Below are 27507 nucleotides of genomic sequence, written 5' to 3'. Positions count from 1 at the left end.
GTGTAATATTTTCAGTGTTAAAAATACAATATAAATACAATGCAATATACAGCAACAACTATATGTAAACCATTGTTTGTTTGAGGACCCCGTCCTGTCCATCACAGCAACATTAGCTCAAACAATGGCGTTCATTTGGGGCTGGACTTTGTGTTTTTTGACCAGTGGAACACCCAATATTGTGGATGTTGAAAAGGAAGTCCCGTCTTACAGGTAAAAGAACCAATCACCTTTCGGATACAGACAATGTCAATCAACTTGAGAATGCGCATGCGCATTAGCTGGACCAGTCTGAAAAATCCAATTTTTTAGCATGATCTGAGCTAAAGATGCAAACATTTTTATTTTTTCAACCCCTTTCTCCCCAATTTGGAATGCCCAATTCCCAATGCGCTCTAAGTCCCCGTGGTTGCATAGTGACACGCCTCAATCAGGGTGGCGGAGGACGAATCTCAGTTGCCTCCGCGTCTGAGTCGTCAATCCACACGTCTTACCACGTGGCTTGTTGAGCGCATTACCGCAGAGACCTAGTGCGTGTGGAGGCTTCATTCTATTCTCTGTGGCATCCACGCACAACTTATCACGCACCCCACCGAGAGCGAGAACCACATTATAGTGACCGCGAGGAGGTTATCCCATGTGACTCAACCCTCCCTAGCAACTGGGCCAATTTGGTTGCTTAGGAGACCTGGCTGGAGTCACTCAGCACGCCCTGGATTCAAACTCGCGACTCCAGTTGTGGTAGTCAGCGTCTATACTCGCTGAGCTACCCTGGCACCCCTAATAAATACTATGTTAAACAAATAAATGTTAGTTCAATGTTAATATCATGCAATATAATTATTTTCTCATCATATTTTCGTCAACAGTATGTTTGAATTAAAATTGTTTGATTAGTGCCTCATTTTCATTATCACTGGCAAAATCAAAATTACGACATTAACACTGGTTTACTGCATAGTGTGTAGTATGCAACAATAGTGGTTTTAAATATTAGTAGCTTTTACTACATGGTTGTCATTGCCACATATGCGAGTAAAACTGTTTGCATTTGAATCCAATTTTGCGTAAAAGTGTCTTCACATTTAAAAGTCTGATCATATAATGAGTCATGAAAAATATGTTAAAATCACATTTGATATCACTTTCAGTTCGTTCATTGCACTAGAACCAGAATACACTATTCTAATCAGTATTCCACATGGTGTGTTCTGTTGTATACTGCACATTTTGGCAAAGGTACTAGGTAATCTGGGTACTCTATTTCATTTATTAGCATGTTGTGCACAGTATACATACAGCATACAGCAGAAATAGTATGGTAGCATGTGTCTTACACAGGCGACTTTGAGCAGGTTCCACAGCTCCTTCTGTTGTTCCTCCTGTAGGTGGAGCAATTGTTTCTTGCTGTAAACCATCGCGTTTATCATGCCCTCCACACGAGGTAACAACTCCAGAACATGCTGACGACACACCATCGTCTTACTGCACACACACACACGATATTCAATGATATTTTGAATGACATTATGTAAAAGGTTTATTAAGCCATTTGTCCTTGTGAGCCACACACACACACACACACACACACACACACACACACACACACACAGAGCAACAGACCTCAGGTGTGTGTAGAAGTCCCGTAACTTCATCTCGTAAAACTGCTTGGCTTGAACCATCAGTTTGATCACTTCATGGCAGTCACCCTGACAACCCTGCTCTGAGAACAGTAAAGAGAACAGCAACTTTAACAACACATCAGAACAGCTCCTCCACAGTAGGAGAGCAGACGGTGGACACTTTGATTTTGAGAATGTTGTGACAGAGACACAGGTGTCTTACCTCTGGGTTTCTCTCTCAGCTTACAGAACAGATCCATGGCCTTCACTTCACTACAATAAAACAACAGAGTATGTGAGTGCGTCACATATACACAACGTGAACATGCGTCACAAAAACATCTCTTGTGACCACTTGTAATCAGATTTAAAGGAAGGGTCTCTGATTTCATGACTGCATACAGTACATCACACAGTGTTTGTGATGTGAGTATGCTTACAGTATCTCTAAAGCCTCTCTGCTCCTCCAAGTTTGTTTCTGGAGGATCATCTCCTCTTCCAACGTATTCACATCCTCTGTCTGACACACATGTACTGTAATAAAACATATATATTCACACTAACACTTAAACAAACAGTTACACCAACAGGAATATTTACAGAGATCCCTTTGACAGCTAACAAATATGACATCACTCACACAAGCACTCTTACCTGCCCACAGTTGTGAGATGTCTGTTCCATTTCTTGCCAAACACGCAATAATTTTTCAGAAGCTGGAAAACACAACATACTACATCACTAATCATAACATCACCAAATCATTTGTCATAACATCCCCAATCATAACATCTCTAAATCACCAATCATAGCATTAATCATAACATCACAAAAATCAAAACATCACCAAATTACCAATCATATCTCCAAATCACCAATTATGGCACCACCAATCAAAACATCTCCAAATTATGAACCATAACATCACCTGTATACCAATCATAACATCACCAAATCACCCATCATTATATCACCAATCATAACTTCTCCAAATCAGCAGTCATAACATCACTGAATCAAAATATCACCAATCCCAACATAATCAAATCACCAATCTTATATCCAAATCAACATTCATAGCATCACCAATTATAACATCACCAAATCACCCATCATTGCATCGCCAACCATAACTTCTCCAAATCACCAATCATAAATCACCATATCACCGATCATAACTTCATAAATTATAACATCACCAATTATGACATAACCAAATCATAGCATTATTAATCATAACATCACAAAATAGAAAATGACCAAATTACCAATAATATCTCCAAATCACCAATCAAAATATCTCCACATCATGAATCAAAACATCACCTAATCATCAATCATAGCATTACCAAATCACCCATCATAACACTGGCAATTATAACTTTCCCAAATCACCAATCATAACCACTTAATCATATCATCACCAATCTCAACATCACCAAATCACCAATCATATCCCGAAGTCACCAAAGGATCACCAATTGTAACATCACCAAATCACCCATCATTACATAGCCAACCATAACTTGGTTCATAACTCCAAATCACCAGTCACAACAACACTAAATTATAACATTATCAAATCACCAATCATTACATCACCAATCATAACTTCTCCACATCATGATCATAACATCACCAAATCACTAATAATAACTTAATCATAATATCACAAAATTATAACATTACCAAATCACCAATCATATTATCACCTAAGCACCAATCATTACTTCACCAAATTACCCATCCTTAAATTGCCAATCATAACTTCTCCAAATCACCAAATCATAACATCACTAAATCATAACATCACCAATCCCAAAATCACCAAATCATAGAATCACCAATCATAGAATCACCAACCATAATTTCTCTAAATCACAAATCATAACATCACCAAATCACTAATCATAACTTCAGCAATCAAAACATCACCAAATCCTCAATAATAACATCACCACATCATTACATCAGCAAATCACCAATCATCACTCCAAATAACTAATTATAACGTCATCAATCATAACATCACCAAATCACTAATCATAACTTCATCAATCAAAACATCACCAAATAATAACATCACCAACTATGACATCACCAAATCATAATATCACCAAATCACCAATCATAACATCCCCAAATCATCAATCATAACATCGCCAATAATAACATCATCAAATCCTCAATAATAACATCACCACATCATTACATCAGCAAATCACCAATAATTACACCAAATAACTAATTATAACGTCATCAGTCATAACATCACCAAATCACTAATCATAACATCATCAAATTTGCATTCACAACATCACCAAATCACCGATCAGTATTCACTTTTTGAAAGTAATGCTATACATTTACATTTACATTTATTCATTTGGCAGACGCTTTTATCCAAAGCGACTTACAAAAGAGGAAAACATAAGCGAATCATCTTAAGGAGACAGTGGTATGAAAAGTGCTGTATTACAAAGATTCACTAGCATCAGAATAGTATTCAAAACAGAATAAAGTGTAACAGGAATTTTATTTTTATTTTTTATTTTTTTAATGACTGGTTAAGTGCTCATGGAAAAAATGTGTTTTTAGTCGTTTTAATATTTTATTTAGTCCTATACATAGGACTGGGTGTCTGAGTGTGTGTTGTACCTATCCCTGTAGCTCTCTGCTCTTGGTATTTGTCGATGTCAATGTGCAGACTAGTGCTAAAGAACTCCAGTGTGGCCTTTAACCTCTGATGCATGGACACCATCCCATTCTTCTGTTTGGACAATGTACTGTTATGTCTGAGAAGACTCATACTGGAGCAGAAAGAGATATTGCAAAGCATGTTTGGTTGTTTGATTCCAGAGAATGTAGAAGTGTCTTACATCCCTATTTTCTTTTTATTTTCTTCTTTTTATTATGGACACAGTAGAGAGGGGAACAGAAATGCAGGCATGATTTGAACCTACACCTGCCACATGAGCTCAACAGCTCAGTCTGTCTGGAGCAAGAGCACTAACAGCTAGGCCACAGGTCTGACTTACATGGCTACTTTCTGCTCCTGCTGCAGTCTCTGCCAGTCCTCTTTTAGCGATCATATGGTGTGCCAGGCTTGACCCCATGTGCATCTCTGTGAGCTGTAAACCAGGAAGCGTTTGGGTTCATTCTCCAAAACACAGAAGACATCAGTTTTAAAGACCCTTCACCCCGCCTCAAACAGCAGCTCGTGATTGGCTGGAGGAATGCCACGTCCTCCTCCTGCTGGACGGAGTATGTAAATATTTCAGTGGAGGTCATATTAAGCATGTGGACGAGTTGAAGAGAGAGAGAGAGACAAGTGTGTACATCTGCATGAGACAAAATAATCTTAGTCATTTCCTTGATAGGAACTTTAACCTACCTTTAGATTCAGAATGTGGCTTAATTCATCAAAGCAGAAACAGGTTCCCTTTGGAGACTCTTTGCCCCCCTCTGGAGCATCTTTACTGTAATCCTCTGTCTCTTTGGGCCCGTCCTGACTGTCTTTAGCCCATTGTCTTAAATCATTGCCTCTCTCTTTAAGTGACCATCTCAGCATCAGTTGTAGCCAATGCTCCAGTTGACCAGTTAACAGTCTGGAACACAAAATTATGTAAACAACGTACACTGTTTATATATTTATGCTGTCATTATAGATCGATTTCATGCACTCACTTGTTGAGGTTGTGTGGATTAGGCAGATGTTTGGAGAACCGGACCTCTCCAGTGAGATCTTCATAAACCACAATATCATCATCATGTTTCTGTAACAGTTTAGTGTGTCTAAGGAGAGAAAAAATATTATGTTACAACACACCCAATGGTGCCAGTCTTGATTTTTCCTAAATTCTCAAAGGATATATTTCAAAAACAGTGGAGCATGGCCAAACACAGTAAAGCAATCTCTGAAATAACAAACTGTAGAAGCATAGAATATTATCTTAAAATGTTAGAACAATGGCGAATCATGGTTGAAAGATGAAAGATTTATAACAGGTCAAGGGTATGAAAGACTCTATTAACCCACTGTGCTTTTGTGTCCAGTCTTGCTGATGGATTTATATACACACAGAATATAACTGAACACAGTGAGACAGCTGGGTGAGGGCATATACCATTGAACAAGTTGCCAGGTTGGTAGAAATGGTCTATATCCAGTGATATACTCAAATACCAGTGTGCCAAAACTCCAGTAATCCACCGCCACAGTGTACTTCTGCTGTTCTAATAACTCAGGTGCCTGTGAGAGAGACAAAGACAGGCAGCAAAAGAGAAAGAGAGAGAACATTAAAGCAAAAACTGTAAAGAAAAAGAAAATCTGCAAAAATCTTCTCGTTTACCCATCAAATACTGCAGCGTCCCAATGAACGACATGCACAGGCTGCTCTGGTCCAGTTCTTTAGCGTATTCCAAATCTATGATCTTATGAACCAACTAGAAGAGGAAAGGGTGAATGTTTTAAACTTCAAACTTAACCTCCTGTGATCCCGTGTCCACATGCATGGACATTATGTTTCGGCTTCGCTATAGGCTATGCATAATTTCATTTAATTTAAACTGACTGATCTCAGTTCAGGAGACACTGTGCTGTCAATAAAGGGTTAAACTTTCAACGTACGGAGTCATTTGACCAAACAACATGGCGGAGATCACAGAAGAGTTTGTGTTTGGTTGAAACGGCAACAAAACTACATCTGGTTAGGAACCTAATTAAGTTTTTACATTGAAACCTGTTTGAGTCAAAAGATTAGAGTCTCTAGTTTCATACTACATGCAATTTTTAAAATTCCATCGATTTATCGTGAAACGGCACGCAATAACACAATAACCACGTATGTGGACTATAGGCTAATTTTTCTTCAGATACATTCACTGTGCATTATCACATTGAGAATCAATGGATGCGTCCAAAAGCTGAAACATTTTGCTTTCAGAGGCTTTATATGGAGTTATATTAGGTGCATTTCAAACTGTTCTGAGATCAGTGCAGACAGACAGCACACTGGAGGTTAAGTCATTCACTAAATAGGGAGCATCCTATAGTTCTCTATGCAGTTAAGTGCATTCACTCCTAAAATCTGATCAAAAGTTCAGTTTCAGGCTGCAGATGATGTTTGGATCACTCAACATGTTTGACAGACATGTGACAATGATAATCAGTACATAGATTCAGAATTTATAATGTATCATTTTATTTTAACATGATTGACAGTGATTGGATGATGCTGGACATTACTTTGAATCAGAATTAATTATGCTAATTTCTGATGTAATGTCTGTAACATCTATAAAACACGAATAATCAACACTCCTGGAAACATAATAAACTATTTGCTAAAATAAAATCTGACTTTCTATAACTTGGTATTATTTAAATTTTCACAGCATAGTCTTACTGTCCACATATGTAGACATCAGTTCTTAGGAAAACCATTTGGTCTAAAAAAAATAAAATAAATATATATATATATATATATATTGCATGTTTCTTAGGGGCTACTAGTTACAAATCAAAAAGGGGAATGGAAAATGCACACAACAGTCACGCTGGGGTCTCAGGAGGTTAAAATAGAAGCAATAAAACATTTATGCTTTTTCAACATGCATTCAAAATCATCTCACTCTTTTCTCTCCCTGCTGTAGGACGATGTTTTCTGGTTTGAGGTCTCTGTGAATGATTCTCATCCCGTGCAGGTACGTCAAAGCTAAGAACTAATTAAAGGTTAATTAAATGATACCGTAATGGCTATAATTTAATGATAGCTTTGTTTGTTTTGAGCATCCTGTCCAGTCTGACACAGCAAGATTGGCTCATAAAAATAGGACATATGAATCATGTGCTATATTTTAAGTCTTTGGAAGCCATACTATAACTGCTTGAGGAACAGATTAAAATTTAAGTAGTTATTGACTGATAATCTTTCTCACTGTTGGAACTCTCCTTGTTTTAACTAACCCTTTAAATTCAGATGGGCCCAAAAAAATTCTCATCAAAATATTAATAACTCCAGTCTTGACCAACACAAAATCTGTATTGTCTGAAAGCTTAGAAGCTCTACTTTCCAATGCATGCAGGCACTATGACCAAAACTGAACAAGTGCTTTGAAATTTGCAGACAAATCAGAAGTGTTCCGATTTGATAGTGATTTATGGGAAATAATAAAACATAATTGCAGTGTACATATTATTGCAATCAGTAAAAACATTAGACTGATCAAATAGCCATATGTTGTTGGAATGCTCACAAAAAGTAGAATACAACCAGCCTATTTGTTTTACTCACAAAATGTAGTGAGTAATAGCTAAAAATATGTCTTTGACAATTATGTTGCTGTTGCTTATATGCCGCGTCTTCGCTTATAATTTCATGAAAATAAACAGAACATAAATTATCACATACCATTACTGAGAAGAGGTAATAATCTTTCAAACGAGCCCCCACACAAGATAATCGGATGCATTGATCATTAGATAATCCACATGAAGCACAATGTTACATATGGCTACCAGGAGATGGCGCCAAATACATGACACAGACTCAATGATGACTCAAATGGCACAGAATGAAATCTCATTACTAAAATCATGTCTGCATGCTATGCAAACCTTTAGTCATTGTTGTGTTTGCATGTGTAATTAGTTCTTATGTACAATTATTATGTTTTATTTGTTTGGAGAGGCTTTTGGACACATGGAGACATTTTTGGACACTATGATAAATTATTTGTGTAATGCTTTAACTTTTGATTGCTTTGTCATATCAACACAAGATACACAGTTTCTCAGATACAGTTAAAAAGAATGGGAACAAAATAAAATAAGTTTTTTTGGAGCCAGCATATTTACACCCAGAGATTTATAATGTCAAATAAGAAAACTAAGAAAAAAAGAAAATCTTTGGCTCAATTTCTGTTGTTGTGATTTATTATAATTTTCTTAGGCTAAGAGTCTCAGGGCTCTATTTTCGTGAGTGTGTAAAGCACATCACAATGCGCTACGACCGTGCGCAATGTCTTATCCTATTTTTGTGAGAGCACTAATTCTAAGAATAAATTTCGAGCCAGCGCAAAGCACAAATGGGCGTGGGAAGGAGTGTTTGCACTACTGTGGGTGTATTGAATGTAAATGAAGTGGCGCAAAGTGCAGTTTGCAGTTTTCCTAAGAATTTGGTCATTCAATACCACCTCTTAATTCAGTGCAAAGTCCAAATTCAGTTCCTGCTTTTGCAGACTGGAGACTGCACCAGCAGGTGGTAATAAAGTTCATGTTCAAATTCTGAAAGTACAGAACATCAAATTATGCCCTTGACAATCGCTGTTGAAGCCGTTTGTTGAAACAAAAAATTATGAGATTTGTGTTACAAATAAAGGTCATGGTTCAGTTTTCTGAGTTTGCTTTCTACTGAAGTGAAGGTAACAAAAAATATTTTAGGTCTAAATTTATAAAGTCCACCAAAATGCAACAAAAAAAATTGGGTAATAACTATGCAAGAAGTTAGTTAAGAGGTGTGATAAACAAAATGTGTCAAAAAATGTGTTATTATATGTACTGTAAAAAAAGATGTTACACAAAGACTGTTCTGGTCAATTATGACTGTGAACAGTACAAGTGTTAGCCTAGTATAAACAGAACTTGCAGGTTAAGAGATTTAAGGGTCATATGGACTACTTTTATGACACGTTTATGGTCCTTTTTGCCCTTTTAACATCCACTTTCATTCTACTGAAAACAGAAGTTCAGCCTAAGATCTCTTTTTGTGTTTCATGGAACAAAGAATATAAAACATGATTGAAATTACATGTGGTATGTGTGTGTGTGTTTGGCAAACAGCCTACATAAGCAAACATAAAATGAGTCTGATTCAAACTCTCCACTGATTTCAACAACAAATCTGGGTCAAATATATGACTCAGTTTATGCTCTGACCTTTAAAAGACTTGATTTGACACAATTTCAAATTCTACAGGAATTTATACAGACACAGTCACCACACACAGATGCTCAGGTGACCTCTGTTTGTTGCTTGTGTATGTTGATGTGTTTACATAATCTGATGGTGATAAAGGTCAATTAGTCTGGCTTGCTGTCTGAGACACATCTGTACGTTCCAACTCAAGAAAGAATATATAATTATAGTAATGAAAAGTGGAGTTTGGAAACTGGATGGATGATGGAAAAATGTAGTTAAACAGCTTTTACAGTCTTCCAAGTGGCAGCTGGCCGGAACAAATGAACGAGCTCCTGCAGAACTTTGGAACTCCATTAGCTGGTACACACAGAGGTGGAGAGTGTTTATTGCAGTGTGTGTGTGTGTGTGTGTGTGTGTGTACTCACATATATTTTGGATGAGTGTCATTACAGCAGCCTCTTTCATCCCACAGGAGTTCTCAAGCAGGTTTAGATACTGTACATACAGAACACACAGAGATTATTTTGATAAGACAGTGATTGTGTCAGATATTAATATCATGGTACTTTGACATATTGCTTATGCTTTACCACACTACATGTACAAATAAACATGATATTACTATACTACATATCCAAATACAATGGCAACCCAGTACATGTCCCAAAAAAAAACACAGTATTACATGTCTTAAAACCCATGGTATTATTTTAGTACATATCCAAAAACACTGTATTAACATGCTTCAGGTCCACACTATGGTACTGCCATACTACATGCCCAAAATACCTAGTATTACCACGGTAAACGCTAAAAAAAACACCTAGAATTTCTGAAGTAAATGTCAAACAACATGGTATTACCTCACTACATGTCCACACACCATGGTGTACACATGCTACATGTCCAAAAAACCTAGTATTACCACTGTAAATGCTCAAAAAAAACATGGTACTACCAAAGCTACATATCCAAACACTATGGTATCACTATACTGCATGCCTGAAAAACCTAATATTACCACCATAAATGCCCAAAAAAACATGGTATTACCACACTACATGTCCAAACACTATGGTATAACCATGCAACATGTCCAAAAAACCTAGTATTTCAATTGTAAATGCCAAAAAAACATGGCACAACCAAAGCTACATATCCAAACACTATGGTATCACTATACTGCATGCCCGAAAAACCTAATATTACCACCACAAATGCCCAAAAAAACATGGTATTACCACACTACATGTCCAAACACTATGGTATAACCATGCAACATGTCCAAAAAACCTAGTATTTCAATTGTAAATGCCAAAAAAACATGGCACTACCAAAGCTACATATCCAAACACTATGGTATCACTATACTGCATGGCCGAAAAACCTAATATTACCACCATAAATGCCCAAAAAACATGGTATTACCACTCTACATGTCCACACACCATGGTGTACACATGCTACATGTCCAAAAAACCTAGTATTACCACTGTAAATGCTCAAAAAAAACATGGTACTACCAAAGCTACATATCCAAACACTATGGTATCACTATACTGCATGCCTGAAAAACCTAATATTACCACCATAAATGCCCAAAAAAACATGGTATTACCACACTACATGTCCAAACACTATGGTATAACCATGCAACATGTCCAAAAAACCTAGTATTTCAATTGTAAATGCCAAAAAAACATGGCACTACCAAAGCTACATATCCAAACACTATGGTATCACTATACTGCATGCCCGAAAAACCTAATATTACCACCACAAATGCCCAAAAAAACATGGTATTACCACACTACATGTCCAAAGACTATGGTATAACCATGCAACATGTCCAAAAAACCTAGTATTTCAATTGTAAATGCCAAAAAAACATGGCACTACCAAAGCTACATATCCAAACACTATGGTATCACTATACTGCATGCCCGAAAAACCTAATATTACCACCACAAATGCCCAAAAAACATGGTATTACCACACTACATGTCCAAACACTATGGTATAACCATGCAACATGTCCAAAAAACCTAGTATTTCAATTGTAAATGCCAAAAAAACATGGCACTACCAAAGCTGCATATCCAAACACTATGGTATCACTATACTGCATGCCCGAAAAACCTAATATTACCACCATAAATGCCCAAAAAACATGGTATTACCACTCTACATGTCCAAAGAGCTACTATTTCCTACAATAAATGCCTAAAAGAGATGGTATTACCATGCTACATATACAAACACCATGGTATAACCATGCAACATGTCCAAAAAACCTAGTATTTCAATTGTAAATGCTAAAAAAACATGGTATTAAAAAGCTACATATCCAAACACTATGGTATCACTATACTGCATGCACGAAAAACCTAATATTACCACCATAAATGCCCAAAAAACATGGTATTACCACACTACATGTCCAAAGACTATGGTATAACCATGCAACATGTCCAAAAAACCTAGTATTTCAATTGTAAATGCCAAAAAAAACATGGCACTACCAAAGCTACATATCCAAACACTATGGTATCACTATACTGCATGCCCGAAAAACCTAATATTACCACCATAAATGCCCAAAAAACATGGTATTACCACACTACATGTCCAAACACTATGGTATAACCATGCAACATGTCCAAAAAACCTAGTATTTCAATTGTAAATGCCAAAAAAACATGGCACTACCAAAGCTACATATCCAAACACTATAGTATCACTATACTGCATGCCCGAAAAACCTAATATTACCACCATAAATGCCCAAAAAACATGGTATTACCACTCTACATGTCCAAACAGCTACTATTTCCTACAATAAATGCCTAAAAGAGATGGTATTACCATGCTACATATACAAACACCATGGTATAACCATGCAACATGTCCAAAAAACCTAGTATTTCAATTGTAAATGCTAAAAAAACATGGTATTAAAAAGCTACATATCCAAACACTATGGTATCACTATACTGCATGCACGAAAAACCTAATATTACCACCATAAATGCCCAAAAAACATGGTATTACCACACTACATGTCCAAAGACTATGGTATAACCATGCAACATGTCCAAAAAACCTAGTATTTCAATTGTAAATGCCAAAAAAACATGGCACTACCAAAGCTACATATCCAAACACTATAGTATCACTATACTGCATGCCCGAAAAACCTAATATTACCACCATAAATGCCCAAAAAACATGGTATTACCACTCTACATGTCCAAACAGCTACTATTTCCTACAATAAATGCCTAAAAGAGATGGTATTACCATGCTACATATACAAACACCATGGTATAACCATGCAACATGTCCAAAAAACCTAGTATTTCAATTGTAAATGCTAAAAAAACATGGTATTAAAAAGCTACATATCCAAACACTATGGTATCACTATACTGCATGCACGAAAAACCTAATATTACCACCATAAATGCCCAAAAAACATGGTATTACCACACTACATGTCCAAAGACTATGGTATAACCATGCAACATGTCCAAAAAACCTAGTATTTCAATTGTAAATGCCAAAAAAAACATGGCACTACCAAAGCTACATATCCAAACACTATGGTATCACTATACTGCATGCCCGAAAAACCTAATATTACCACCATAAATGCCCAAAAAACATGGTATTACCACACTACATGTCCAAACACTATGGTATAACCATGCAACATGTCCAAAAAACCTAGTATTTCAATTGTAAATGCCAAAAAAACATGGCACTACCAAAGCTACATATCCAAACACTATGGTATCACTATACTGCATGCCCGAAAAACCTAATATTACCACCACAAATGCCCAAACAACATGGTATTACCACACTACATGTCCAAAGACTATGGTATAACCATGCAACATGTCCAAAAAACCTAGTATTTCAATTGTAAATGCCAAAAAAACATGGCACTACCAAAGCTACATATCCAAACACTATGGTATCACTATACTGCATGGCCGAAAAACCTAATATTACCACCACAAATGCCCAAAAAACATGGTATTACCACACTACATGTCCAAAGACTATGGTATAACCATGCAACATGTCCAAAAAACCTAGTATTTCAATTGTAAATGCCAAAAAAACATGGCACTACCAAAGCTACATATCCAAACACTATGGTATCACTATACTGCATGGCCGAAAAACCTAATATTACCACCACAAATGCCCAAAAAACATGGTATTACCACACTACATGTCCAAAGACTATGGTATAACCATGCAACATGTCCAAAAAACCTAGTATTTCAATTGTAAATGCCAAAAAAACATGGCACTACCAAAGCTACATATCCAAACACTATGGTATCACTATACTGCATGCCCGAAAAACCTAATATTACCACCACAAATGCCCAAAAAACATGGTATTACCGCACTACATGTCCAAAGACTATGGTATAACCATGCAACATGTCCAAAAAACCTAGTATTTCAATTGTAAATGCCAAAAAAACATGGCACTACCAAAGCTGCATATCCAAACACTATGGTATCACTATACTGCATGCCCGAAAAACCTAATATTACCACCATAAATGCCCAAAAAACATGGTATTACCATTCTACATGTCCAAACAGCTACTCTTTCCTACAATAAATGCCTAAAAGAGATGGTATTACCATGCTACATATACAAACACCATTGTATAACCATGCAACATGTTCAAAAAACCTAGTATTACAATTGTAAATGCTAAAAAAACATGGTATTAAAAAGCTACATATCCAAACACTATGGTATCACTATACTGCATGCACGAAAAACCTAATATTACCACCATAAATGCCCAAAAAACATGGTATTACCACACTACATGTCCAAACACTATGGTATCACTATACTGAATGCACGAAAAACCTAATATTACCACCATAAATGCCCAAAAAACATGGTATTACCACACTACATGTCCAAAGACTATGGTATAACCATGCAACATGTCCAAAAAACCTAGTATTTCAATTGTAAATGCCAAAAAAACATGGCACTACCAAAGCTACATATCCAAACACTATGGTATCACTATACTGCATGCCCGAAAAACCTAATATTACCACCACAAATGCCCAAAAAACATGGTATTACCACACTACATGTCCAAAGACTATGGTATAACCATGCAACATGTCCAAAAAACCTAGTATTTCAATTGTAAATGCCAAAAAAACATGGCACTACCAAAGCTACATATCCAAACACTATGGTATCACTATACTGCATGCCCGAAAAACCTAATATTACCACCATAAATGCCCAAAAAACATGGTATTACCACTCTACATGTCCAAACAGCTAACCTAATTTCCACCCAATAAATGCCTACAAAGAGATAACTATGGTATCACATACCATGCTACATATACAAAACACCATGGTATAACCATGCAACATGTGTCCAAAAAACCTAGTATTACAATTGTAAATGCTCAAAAAAACATGGTATTACAAAAGCTACATATCCAAACACTATGGTATCACTATACTGCATGCCTGAAAAACCTAATATTACCACCATAAATGCCCAAAAAACATGGTATTACCACACTACATGTCCAAAGACTATGGTATAACCATGCAACATGTCCAAAAAACCTAGTATTTCAATTGTAAATGCCAAAAAACATGGCACTACCAAAGCTACATATCCAAACACTATGGTATCACTATACTGCATGCCCGAAAAACCTAATATTACCACCACAAATGCCCAAAAAACATGGTATTACCACACTACATGTCCAAACAGCTACTATTTCCTACAATAAATGCCTAAAAGAGAAGGTACTACCATGCTACATATACAAACACCATGGTATAACCATGCAACATGTCCAAAAAACCTAGTATTTCAATTGTAAATGCCAAAAAAACATGGCACTACCAAAGCTACATATCCAAACACTATGGTATCACTATACTGCATGCACGAAAAACCTAAGATTACCACCATAAATGCCCAAAAAACATGGTATTACCACTCTACATGTCCAAACAGCTACTATTTCCTACAATAAATGCCTAAAAGAGAAGGTACTACCATGCTACATATACAAACACCATGGTATAACCATGCAACATGTCCAAAAAACCTAGTATTACAATTGTAAATGCTAAAAAAACATGATATTAAAAAGCTACATATCCAAACACTATGGTATCACTATACTGCATGCCCGAAAAACCTAATATTACCACCATAAATGCCCAAAAAACATGGTATTACCACACTACATGTCCAAAGACTACCAAAGTACATATCAATTGGTATCACTATACTGCATGCACGAAAAACCTAATATTACCACCATAAATGCCCAAAAAACATGGTATTACCACACTACATGTCCAAACACTATGGTATAACCATGCAACATGTCCAAAAAACCTAGTATTTCAATTGTAAATGCCAAAAAAACATGGCACTACCAAAGCTACATATCCAAACACTATGGTATCACTATACTGCATGCCCGAAAAACCTAATATTACCACCATAAATGCCCAAAAAACATGGTATTACCACTCTACATGTCCAAACAGCTATGTTTCCACAACAAACCTATGGTATAACCATGCAACATGTCCAAAAAACCTAGTATTACAATTGTAAATGCTAAAAAAACATGGCACTACCAAAGCTACATATCCAAACACTATGGTATCACTATACTGCATGCACGAAAAACCTAATATTACCACCATAAATGCCCAAAAAACATAGTATTACCACACTACATGTCCAAAGACTATGGTATAACCATGCAACATGTCCAAAAAACCTAGTATTTCAATTGTAAATGCCAAAAAAACATGGCACTACCAAAGCTACATATCCAAACACTATGGTATCACTATACTGCATGCCCGAAAAACCTAATATTACCACCATAAATGCCCAAAAAACATGGTATTACCACTCTACATGTCCAAACAGCTACTATTTCCTACACATAAATGCCTAAAAGAGATGGTATTACCATGCTACATATACAAACACCATGGTATAACCATGCAACATGTCCAAAAAACCTAGTATTACAATTGTAAATGCTAAAAAAACATGGTATTAAAAAGCTACATATCCAAACACTATGGTATCACTATACTGCATGCACGAAAAACCTAATATTACCACCATAAATGCCCAAAAAACATGGTATTACCACACTACATGTCCAAAGACTATGGTATAACCATGCAACATGTCCAAAAAACCTAGTATTTCAATTGTAAATGCCAAAAAAACATGGCACTACCAAAGCTACATATCCAAACACTATGGTATCACTATACTGCATGCCCGAAAAACCTAATATTACCACCACAAATGCCCAAAAAACATGGTATTACCGCACTACATGTCCAAAGACTATGGTATAACCATGCAACATGTCCAAAAAACCTAGTATTTCAATTGTAAATGCCAAAAAAACATGGCACTACCAAAGCTGCATATCCAAACACTATGGTATCACTATACTGCATGCCCGAAAAACCTAATATTACCACCATAAATGCCCAAAAAACATGGTATTACCACTCTACATGTCCAAACAGCTACTCTTTCCTACAATAAATGCCTAAAAGAGATGGTATTACCATGCTACATATACAAACACCATGGTATAACCATGCAACATGTCCAAAAAACCTAGTATTACAATTGTAAATGCTAAAAAAACATGGTATTAAAAAGCTACATATCCAAACACTATGGTATCACTATACTGCATGCACGAAAAACCTAATATTACCACCATAAATGCCCAAAAAACATGGTATTACCACACTACATGTCCAAACACTATGGTATCACTATACTGAATGCACGAAAAACCTAATATTACCACCATAAATGCCCAAAAAACATGGTATTACCACACTACATGTCCAAAGACTATGGTATAACCATGCAACATGTCCAAAAAACCTAGTATTTCAATTGTAAATGCCAAAAAAACATGGCACTACCAAAGCTACATATCCAAACACTATGGTATCACTATACTGCATGCCCGAAAAACCTAATATTACCACCACAAATGCCCAAAAAACATGGTATTACCACACTACATGTCGCAAAGACTATGGTATAACCATGCAACATGTCCAAAAAACCTAGTATTTCAATTGTAAATGCCAAAAAAACATGGCACTACCAAAGCTACATATCCAAACACTATGGTATCACTATACTGCATGCCCGAAAAACCTAATATTACCACCATAAATGCCCAAAAAACATGGTATTACCACTCTACATGTCCAAACAGCTACTATTTCCTACCCATAAATGCCTAAAAGAGATGGTATTACCATGCTACATATACAAACACCATGGTATAACCATGCAACATGTCCAAAAAACCTAGTATTACAATTGTAAATGCTAAAAAAACATGGTATTAAAAAGCTACATATCCAAACACTATGGTATCACTATACTGCATGCCCGAAAAACCTAATATTACCACCATAAATGCCCAAAAAACATGGTATTACCACACTACATGTCCAAAGACTATGGTATAACCATGCAACATGTCCAAAAAACCTAGTATTTCAATTGTAAATGCCAAAAAACATGGCACTACCAAAGCTACATATCCAAACACTATGGTATCACTATACTGCATGCCCGAAAAACCTAATATTACCACCACAAATGCCCAAAAACATGGTATTACCACACTACATGTCCAAACACTATGGTATAACCATGCAACATGTCCAAAAAACCTAGTATTTCAATTGTAAATGCCAAAAAACATGGCACTACCAAAGCTACATATCCAAACACTATGGTATCACTATACTGCATGCCCGAAAAACCTAATATTACCACCATAAATGCCCAAAAACATGGTATTACCACCTACATGTCCAAACAGCTACTATTTCCTACAATAAATGCCTAAAAGAGATGGTATTACCATGCTACATATACAAACACCATGGTATAACCATGCAACATGTCCAAAAAACCTAGTATTTCAATTGTAAATGCTAAAAAAACATGGTATTAAAAAGCTACATATCCAAACACTATGGTATCACTATACTGCATGCACGAAAAACCTAATATTACCACCATAAATGCCCAAAAAACATGGTATTACCACACTACATGTCCAAAGACTATGGTATAACCATGCAACATGTCCAAAAACCTAGTATTTCAATTGTAAATGCCAGAAACATGCACTACCAAAGCTACATATCCAAATACTATGGTATCACTATACGCATGCCGAAAACCTAATATTACCACCGAAATGCCCAAAAACATGGTACTACCATGCTACATATACAAACACCATGGTATAACCATGCAACATGTCCAAAAAACCTAGTATTACAATTGTAAATGCTAAAAAACATGATATTAAAAAGCTACATATCCAAACACTATGGTATCACTATACTGCATGCCGAAAAACCTAATATTACCACCATAAATGCCCAAAAAACATGGTATTACCACACTACATGTCCAAACACTATGGTATCACTATACTGCATGCACGAAAAACCTAATATTACCACCATAAATGCCCAAAAAACATGGTATTACCACACTACATGTCCAAAGACTATGGTATAACCATGCAACATGTCCAAAAAACCTAGTATTTCAATTGTAAATGCCAAAAAACATGGCACTACCAAAGCTACATATCCAAACACTATGGTATCACTATACTGCATGCCGAAAAACCTAATATTACCACCATAAATGCCCAAAAAACATGGTATTACCACACTACATGTCCAAAGACTATGGTATAACCATGCAACATGTCCAAAAAACCTAGTATTTCAATTGTAAATGCCAAAAAAACATGGCACTACCAAAGCTACATATCCAAACACTATGGTATCACTATACTGCATGCCCGAAAAACCTAATATTACCACCACAAATGCCCAAAAAACATGGTATTACCACACTACATGTCCAAACACTATGGTATAACCATGCAACATGTCCAAAAAACCTAGTATTACAATTGTAAATGCTAAAAAAACATGGCACTACCAAAGCTACATATCCAAACACTATGGTATCACTATACTGCATGCACGAAAAACCTAATATTACCACCATAAATGCCCAAAAAACATAGTATTACCACACTACATGTCCAAAGACTATGGTATAACCATGCAACATGTCCAAAAAACCTAGTATTTCAATTGTAAATGCCAAAAAAACATGGCACTACCAAAGCTACATATCCAAACACTATGGTATCACTATACTGCATGCCCGAAAAACCTAATATTACCACCATAAATGCCCAAAAAACATGGTATTACCACTCTACATGTCCAAACAGCTACTATTTCCACCCATAAATGCCTAAAAGAGATGGTATTACCATGCTACATATACAAACACCATGGTATAACCATGCAACATGTCCAAAAAACCTAGTATTACAATTGTAAATGCTAAAAAAACATGGTATTAAAAAGCTACATATCCAAACACTATGGTATGCACTATACTGCATGCCCGAAAAACCTAATATTACCACCATAAATGCCCAAAAAACATGGTATTACCACACTACATGTCCAAAGACTATGGTATAACCATGCAACATGTCCAAAAAACCTAGTATTTCAATTGTAAATGCCAAAAAAACATGGCACTACCAAAGCTACATATCCAAACACTATGGTATCACTATACTGCATGCCCGAAAAACCTAATATTACCACCACAAATGCCCAAAAAACATGGTATTACCGCACTACATGTCCAAAGACTATGGTATAACCATGCAACATGTCCAAAAAACCTAGTATTTCAATTGTAAATGCCAAAAAAACATGGCACTACCAAAGCTACATATCCAAACACTATGGTATCACTATACTGCATGCCCGAAAAACCTAATATTACCACCATAAATGCCCAAAAAACATGGTATTACCACTCTACATGTCCAAACAGCTACTCTTTCCTACAATAAATGCCTAAAAGAGATGGTATTACCATGCTACATATACAAACACCATGGTATAACCATGCAACATGTCCAAAAAACCTAGTATTACAATTGTAAATGCTAAAAAAACATGGTATTAAAAAGCTACATATCCAAACACTATGGTATCACTATACTGCATGCACGAAAAACCTAATATTACCACCATAAATGCCCAAAAAACATGGTATTACCACACTACATGTCCAAACACTATGGTATCACTATACTGAATGCACGAAAAACCTAATATTACCACCATAAATGCCCAAAAAACATGGTATTACCACACTACATGTCCAAAGACTATGGTATAACCATGCAACATGTCCAAAAAACCTAGTATTTCAATTGTAAATGCCAAAAAAACATGGCACTACCAAAGCTACATATCCAAACACTATGGTATCACTATACTGCATGCCCGAAAAACCTAATATTACCACCACAAATGCCCAAAAAACATGGTATTACCACACTACATCTCGAAAGACTAGGGTATAACCATGCAACATGTCCAAAAAACCTAGTATTTCAATTGTAAATGCCAAAAAAACATGGCACTACCAAAGCTACATATCCAAACACTATGGTATCACTATACTGCATGCCCGAAAAACCTAATATTACCACCATAAATGCCCAAAAAACATGGTATTACCACTCTACATGTCCAAACAGCTACTATTTCCACCCATAAATGCCTAAAAGAGATGGTATTACCATGCTACATATACAAACACCATGGTATAACCATGCAACATGTCCAAAAAACCTAGTATTACAATTGTAAATGCTAAAAAAACATGGTATTAAAAAGCTACATATCCAAACACTATGGTATCACTATACTGCATGCCCGAAAAACCTAATATTACCACCATAAATGCCCAAAAAACATGGTATTACCACACTACATGTCCAAAGACTATGGTATAACCATGCAACATGTCCAAAAAACCTAGTATTTCAATTGTAAATGCCAAAAAACATGGCACTACCAAAGCTACATATCCAAACACTATGGTATCACTATACTGCATGCCCGAAAAACCTAATATTACCACCACAAATGCCCAAAAAACATGGTACTACCACTCTACATGTCCAAACAGCTACTATTTCCTACAATAAATGCCTAAAAGAGAAGGTACTACCATGCTACATATACAAACACCATGGTATAACCATGCAACATGTCCAAAAAACCTAGTATTACAATTGTAAATGCTAAAAAAACATGATATTAAAAAGCTACATATCCAAACACTATGGTATCACTATACTGCATGCCCGAAAAACCTAATATTACCACCATAAATGCCCAAAAAACATGGTATTACCACTCTACATGTCCAAACACTATGGTATAACCATGCAACATGTCCAAAAAACCTAGTATTTCAATTGTAAATGCCAAAAAAACATGGCACTACCAAAGCTACATATCCAAACACTATGGTATCACTATACTGCATGCCCGAATAAACATGATAAATGCCCAAAAAACATGGTATTACCACTCTACATGTCCAAACAGCTACTATTTCCTACAATAAATGCCTAAAAGAGATGGTATTACCATGCTACATATACAAACACCATGGTATAACCATGCTACATGTCCGAAAAACCTAATATTACAATTATAAATGCCCAAAAACCATGGTATAACCATGCTCCATGCAAAAAAAATAAATAAATACAAAAATGTTAAAAAAAAATCGTATTACCACTATAAATGCCCAAAACATGGTATTATTAAGCTACATATCCAAACACAGTGGTATCACTATACTACATGTCCAAAAAACCTACTATTACCACTACAAATGCCCCAAAACATGATATAACCATGCTACATGTCAAAAACATGGTAATATCATTGTATTTTTCTGTAAGAGACACCTTGCGGAGGTCTCCTCCCTGGCAGTACTCCATGGCAAGTAACGCCAGGTCATTTGTGGCCAGTTTCTGAAGTTCTTCTGGAACGTCTCTTGCTGCCACCACATTCATGTTATTCAACCTACAAAAAAGAGAGACATTTTGATCGTAACACACAACAATAAAAACACAATGAATGCATGTACGCATTCAGCTTATAACGTTTTGTGTTCTCACAAAATCTGGGTTGCATAATGTGTTTGTAAAATTTAATTTTCAATATTCAGACGGTTGGATGGCACTGCCCTAGATCAACTCCAATAAAACACACAGTCAGAACAAATAGTACTAAAACCAGATGGATTCCAGGCACCATAACAGGATAACAGTATGCCAACACCTAAATCCACATATCATCTGTGAAAATAAACAGCTCGTTTTACTATGCTCAGCTGGTGATACTGAGATAATTACTGTAATAACTAATCTTAACTCTTGACTAAAGATACATTACATCTGTTTGCTTTTCTTCATAAAAGGAAAGAATCAGGATCTAAACTGTGAAAAACGATATGCAAAATTTACATTTAAATTTATTTATTTAGCAGACACTTTTATCCAAAGGGACAAATACAGTACTTTACCTCATAAAATGACCTCTTACTGTCAGTACAGAGTTAATTTTTACCCTAAAACTGAATGAATATTATAGGGTTATTGAATATGCTGGTTATAGCTGATTCATTTTTAGTGAATTGGTTCATTCAGACAGTTAATTTCAGTTAATTAACCATTTTGTAAATCGATTTATTGGTTGCATCCCAATTTACATACTATCTGTAATATAGAGTGTGCAACTAAACAGATGCACAAGTAGTTGTAATAACCTGCCAGGCATTATTGCCTGCCACACCACCACCAGTGCTTTCAGCCCAGCTGCGGGGTCATCAGCTGGGAACCACCTATCTTCAATGTTTCGCCCCATTAATCCCAGAACATCTCCTGGTGGTGGGGCAGCAGTCAGGGACATCTCCCTGCTATCCCCTCCAACGCCTCTCATCCTTGGCTTCCCATCCAGACATCCTTCCTTCACGAATTACTTGCAACCAGGGTTCTACATGTCATAATACCTCGACACGACCATACGCGCCAGCCCGTAGGCCAACTGGCACCGAGATGCATACTCAGTGCCCTACTGACACTGGCACCGTACCTCTTGGTAACTCAGTGCCACCGGTTCCATATGGCATACTACCTCAGCACAAGCCCTCACCACATATCACCCAGATTCCCAATTCCTCAGTTTCCTACTTCTGAATCCCCCCACTTCAGCTTCCTCTGACAATTCCTTCAAAGACATTTTTAAAGCTGCTCCTACAGTGCCAATGTCTCTAAAAAGGTGCTGCATTAATGTTCTCATAAATCCTCGGCACCCAACCTCCACAGGGCAGATGGCAGTCCTCCATTCATTTATCCTGCACTCTGCAGCCAGATCAGCATATTTTAGCTTCTTCCTCTCATAGGTTGTCTCCAGACCCTCTTCCCATGGAACATTAAGCTCAATCATTGCTATTTCTATTTTTTTAATTTTTGCTGCTGGCTTAGGTCGACCATCATTGACCAATCACTTCCTGGCGCCAAGATTTATCTGGCTTCCCTCTGGCTTCCCTCTGTGCTGTACCTCCCTTTTTAACAAAATCAACAGCCTGCCTGTGGGGAAGATTAGGATAAGTGCATGCCAAAGGTACCGGGATAGTGTACTATTTCGGGTGGATTTCCAAAGTGTGCTGTTGATTAATTGACATTTTTTCCCAGAAGTCTCTCTGTGGCATTTTACATCTTTTTTTTTTTTTTTTTTTTGTAGAGAAATTAATATTTAAAAAATACACTTTATCCCTCAAAAATATATATATATATTCTGGCCTATTTATTTATTTTTTTAAATGTACGCATTTCAATTTCATAACAAAATTCCATAAAATTGAATTAAATTGTGTAATGTTTAACAAAATTAAATAAATAAAACTTAAAATATTTTTATTTTATTTGATCAAAGATTATTAAATTAAACTTGATGGAATTTTGTTATGAAATTCAAATATGTACATTTTTACAACTATTTTATGAGTGTTTTTAACAATGTTTTCGGTTTGGTTACACATATTGGTGTGGTTTTAATTTAATTAGCTCATATCATTTTATATAGAGTGTACATTTATGTGATCAAGTTTAATGCTTTCACCCAAATTGAAATCCTAAATGTTTTTGTCCCAGATAAACTTTCTTTGTATAATTGTGTTGTTGTATAATTATAAAGATATTGGCTAGATATTTACAGTACTTAAGGTCAGTAACGTAATCTAAATACTTTGGATTACTTCATCAGCACTGGCAGATTTATTTGACTTGTTTTGACTATAAATAAGTAAATGAAGTAAGAAAATACACTTCACTGTAAAAATACATTATCTGAAAAAAAGCTTAAATGTCTTATGCAGTTTTGCTACTCAAGTAAATGTATCTAGTTTTTAGGATTTTTAGATATATATTTCTTTTTTTACAGAAAAACAATATTTAAATTCTCAATAAGAATAACATTTTTAATATCAAATGTTTTACTAGAGAATAAAAGTTATGCTCTAAAGTGAATTTTCTGCATAGAATTCATTATATAATATAATCACGCCGACTAACAGATGCATGTTAAGGTAAGAAATAGTGTTTTATCTTAGCATGAAGCTAAATGTTCACATGACAATTTAGTATTTTTGCTGCTCTAAACTTCAAAACCCCACAGATTGTACACAACGACATCCTTTTCTGATCATATGTGGATTCTGTTCAAGAATGAGGCAGAAAATATATTATTTGTAGCTTTCTATACGATGTCAAATGCAACATTGGTTAGCATTTCTTTTAAAAATACACGAACTGCATAAAAACATTGCCAAGGCATGTCAATTGCCAACATTGCCAATCGTGTATTTATCTGCCAAAGCGTTTCGTACTGTTTTAGAAGCTGTAGAAACACGATGTAGCTCCTCTATTAAACTCCAAAGGGAAAGTTCCTCAATGATGTCATTTCCACCTTTTCACTCACAACAGTATGAATGTAACACATCATAAGAAAGTGTCAGAGTAGCTTTCCAAACACAAACTAGCACTCAGTCTAACTTAATCTAAAAAAGTTGACAAATCTTTATTGTAAAATTATGACACAGACAGCAAATACTCATCATTGTGTTACTGAATCATGGTAGGTTACAGCAGACACGCTGAGATAATCAAAGTTTATTTATCATGACTGGTGTATGTAATCAGTTAATCTGTGTGCCGTCTTGACGTCACTGTATTTGTGAGCTACTGCCAGTACTGTCCAATAACATGGAAAATACATCTAGTTTCCGTTCTCTCCCCAAAGAGAGTCAAACAGCTAAAACTGTTCACAAGGTCATTTGTGAAATCACTTCATATTTCAGAGCTGAAACACAGAGAGCGTGACGTTTACTTAAAAGGTGTGACAGAAACTCGGTTGCCCTGGGTGTGTTTTTTGAAAATGTCTGTGGGAGTATGTGTGTGGTTTGGCCATATACAGTGAGTTCTATAAGAGAGTGTAAGTTCAAATTTGTGGCTCAGACCAAGTCTGGGGACAGCCCGCTATAAATTTGAGAAAACCAACATGTCCCCCAACCGCTCTCTGTGTCTCTCCCTCAGCGTCAACACAAATATACTAACTTTTGAAAAAAATTGTTTGGTGCACTCAAAATAAATATTTTAGCCTATTTTTAGGCATTAGGGTTATTTTTTTTAGGCAAGACAAATAAAAAAAAAAAAAATTGAATTGTCATTTAAAAAAAAGTTACATTAAAAACATAAAATATTTACGTTTTTTTCACATTTTATTTTGTTAAAGATTACTCAAATACATTTGATGGAATTAAGTTAAGAAATTGTACGGAGCCCCTTAGAGCTCAACCAGAGGGCCGGGACCCACTAGGGAGCCTCAGCACACTTGTCACAATTTGTCACCTTTCAGTTCCTAAGACTTTTATGTTTCCCTGTATGTTCCTGTTATCATTGTTCTTTATTTATGAATTGTTACTATTTGGTTCTTTGCATTACTCCACGTTGTTCGTATCATCTTCATCATCTTCATTGAAAAGCCTGCGTAAAGATCCATCGTCTCTCATCTCATCTCTGCTAATCGTTACAGAAGAACTGACCCCAAATGGATCTAGCGGCTTTCAAGATTCTCCTCCTCACACAAGGGGACCATCCATTGGAAGATCATATCTGTGAGTTCCTTGAACTGGCTGATTTGGTGCACTATGATGACCGTGCTCTGATGTCTTTCTTTTAGTGCACTAAAGACACAGATGCCTCGGGCGGATCCTCACTGGACATTGTGTGAGTACGTGGATGCGGCTCTTAAACTTTGTGGCTCACCTTTTACTGTAGGGAAAGAGGATGAGAACATGAATTCACCCCCCACGGCCTACCTCCCGGCCTTTCACGGCTCCTTCCTCCCGGCCTCCCACGGCTCCTTGCTCCACGCCTCCCACGGCTCCTTGCTCCACGCCTCCCACGGCTCCTTGCTCCACACCTCCCACGGCTCCTTGCTCCACGCCTCCCACGGCTCCTTGCTCCACACCTCCGACGGCTCCTTGCTCCACGCCTCCCACGGCTCCTTGCTCCACGCATTCCAAGGATCCTTGCTCCACGTCTTCCACGGCTCCTTGCTCCACGCCTCCCACGGCTCCTTGCTCCACGCCTCCCACGGCTCCTTGCTCCACACCTCCCACGGCTCCTTGCTCCACGCCTCCCACGGCTCCTTGCTCCACACCTCCGACGGCTCCTTGCTCCACGCCTCCCACGCCTCCTTGCTCCACGCATTCCAAGGATCCTTGCTCCACGTCTTCCACGACCCTTTGCTCCAGGCCTTCCAGGCTTTCTCTGTGGGGGGTAAACTCCACCTCCAGCGGTTCCATCTGCTTCGCCATCAGAGACTTCATCCTCTCCTGAAACTCCAT

General features: G+C 36.7%; 1 pseudogene; it reads right to left on the bottom strand.

The window, feature by feature from the left end:
• Positions 1-131: 131 nt before the first annotated feature.
• LOC127415351 (inhibitor of nuclear factor kappa-B kinase subunit beta-like) lies at positions 132-27507 on the bottom strand (annotated as a pseudogene).

Source organism: Myxocyprinus asiaticus, chromosome 24 (genome assembly GCF_019703515.2).
Source record: "Myxocyprinus asiaticus isolate MX2 ecotype Aquarium Trade chromosome 24, UBuf_Myxa_2, whole genome shotgun sequence".
Classification (NCBI taxonomy): Eukaryota; Metazoa; Chordata; class Actinopteri; order Cypriniformes; family Catostomidae; genus Myxocyprinus; species Myxocyprinus asiaticus.
Note: the sequence above shows the minus strand (reverse complement) of the source record. Positions and strands in the feature narration are given on the sequence as shown.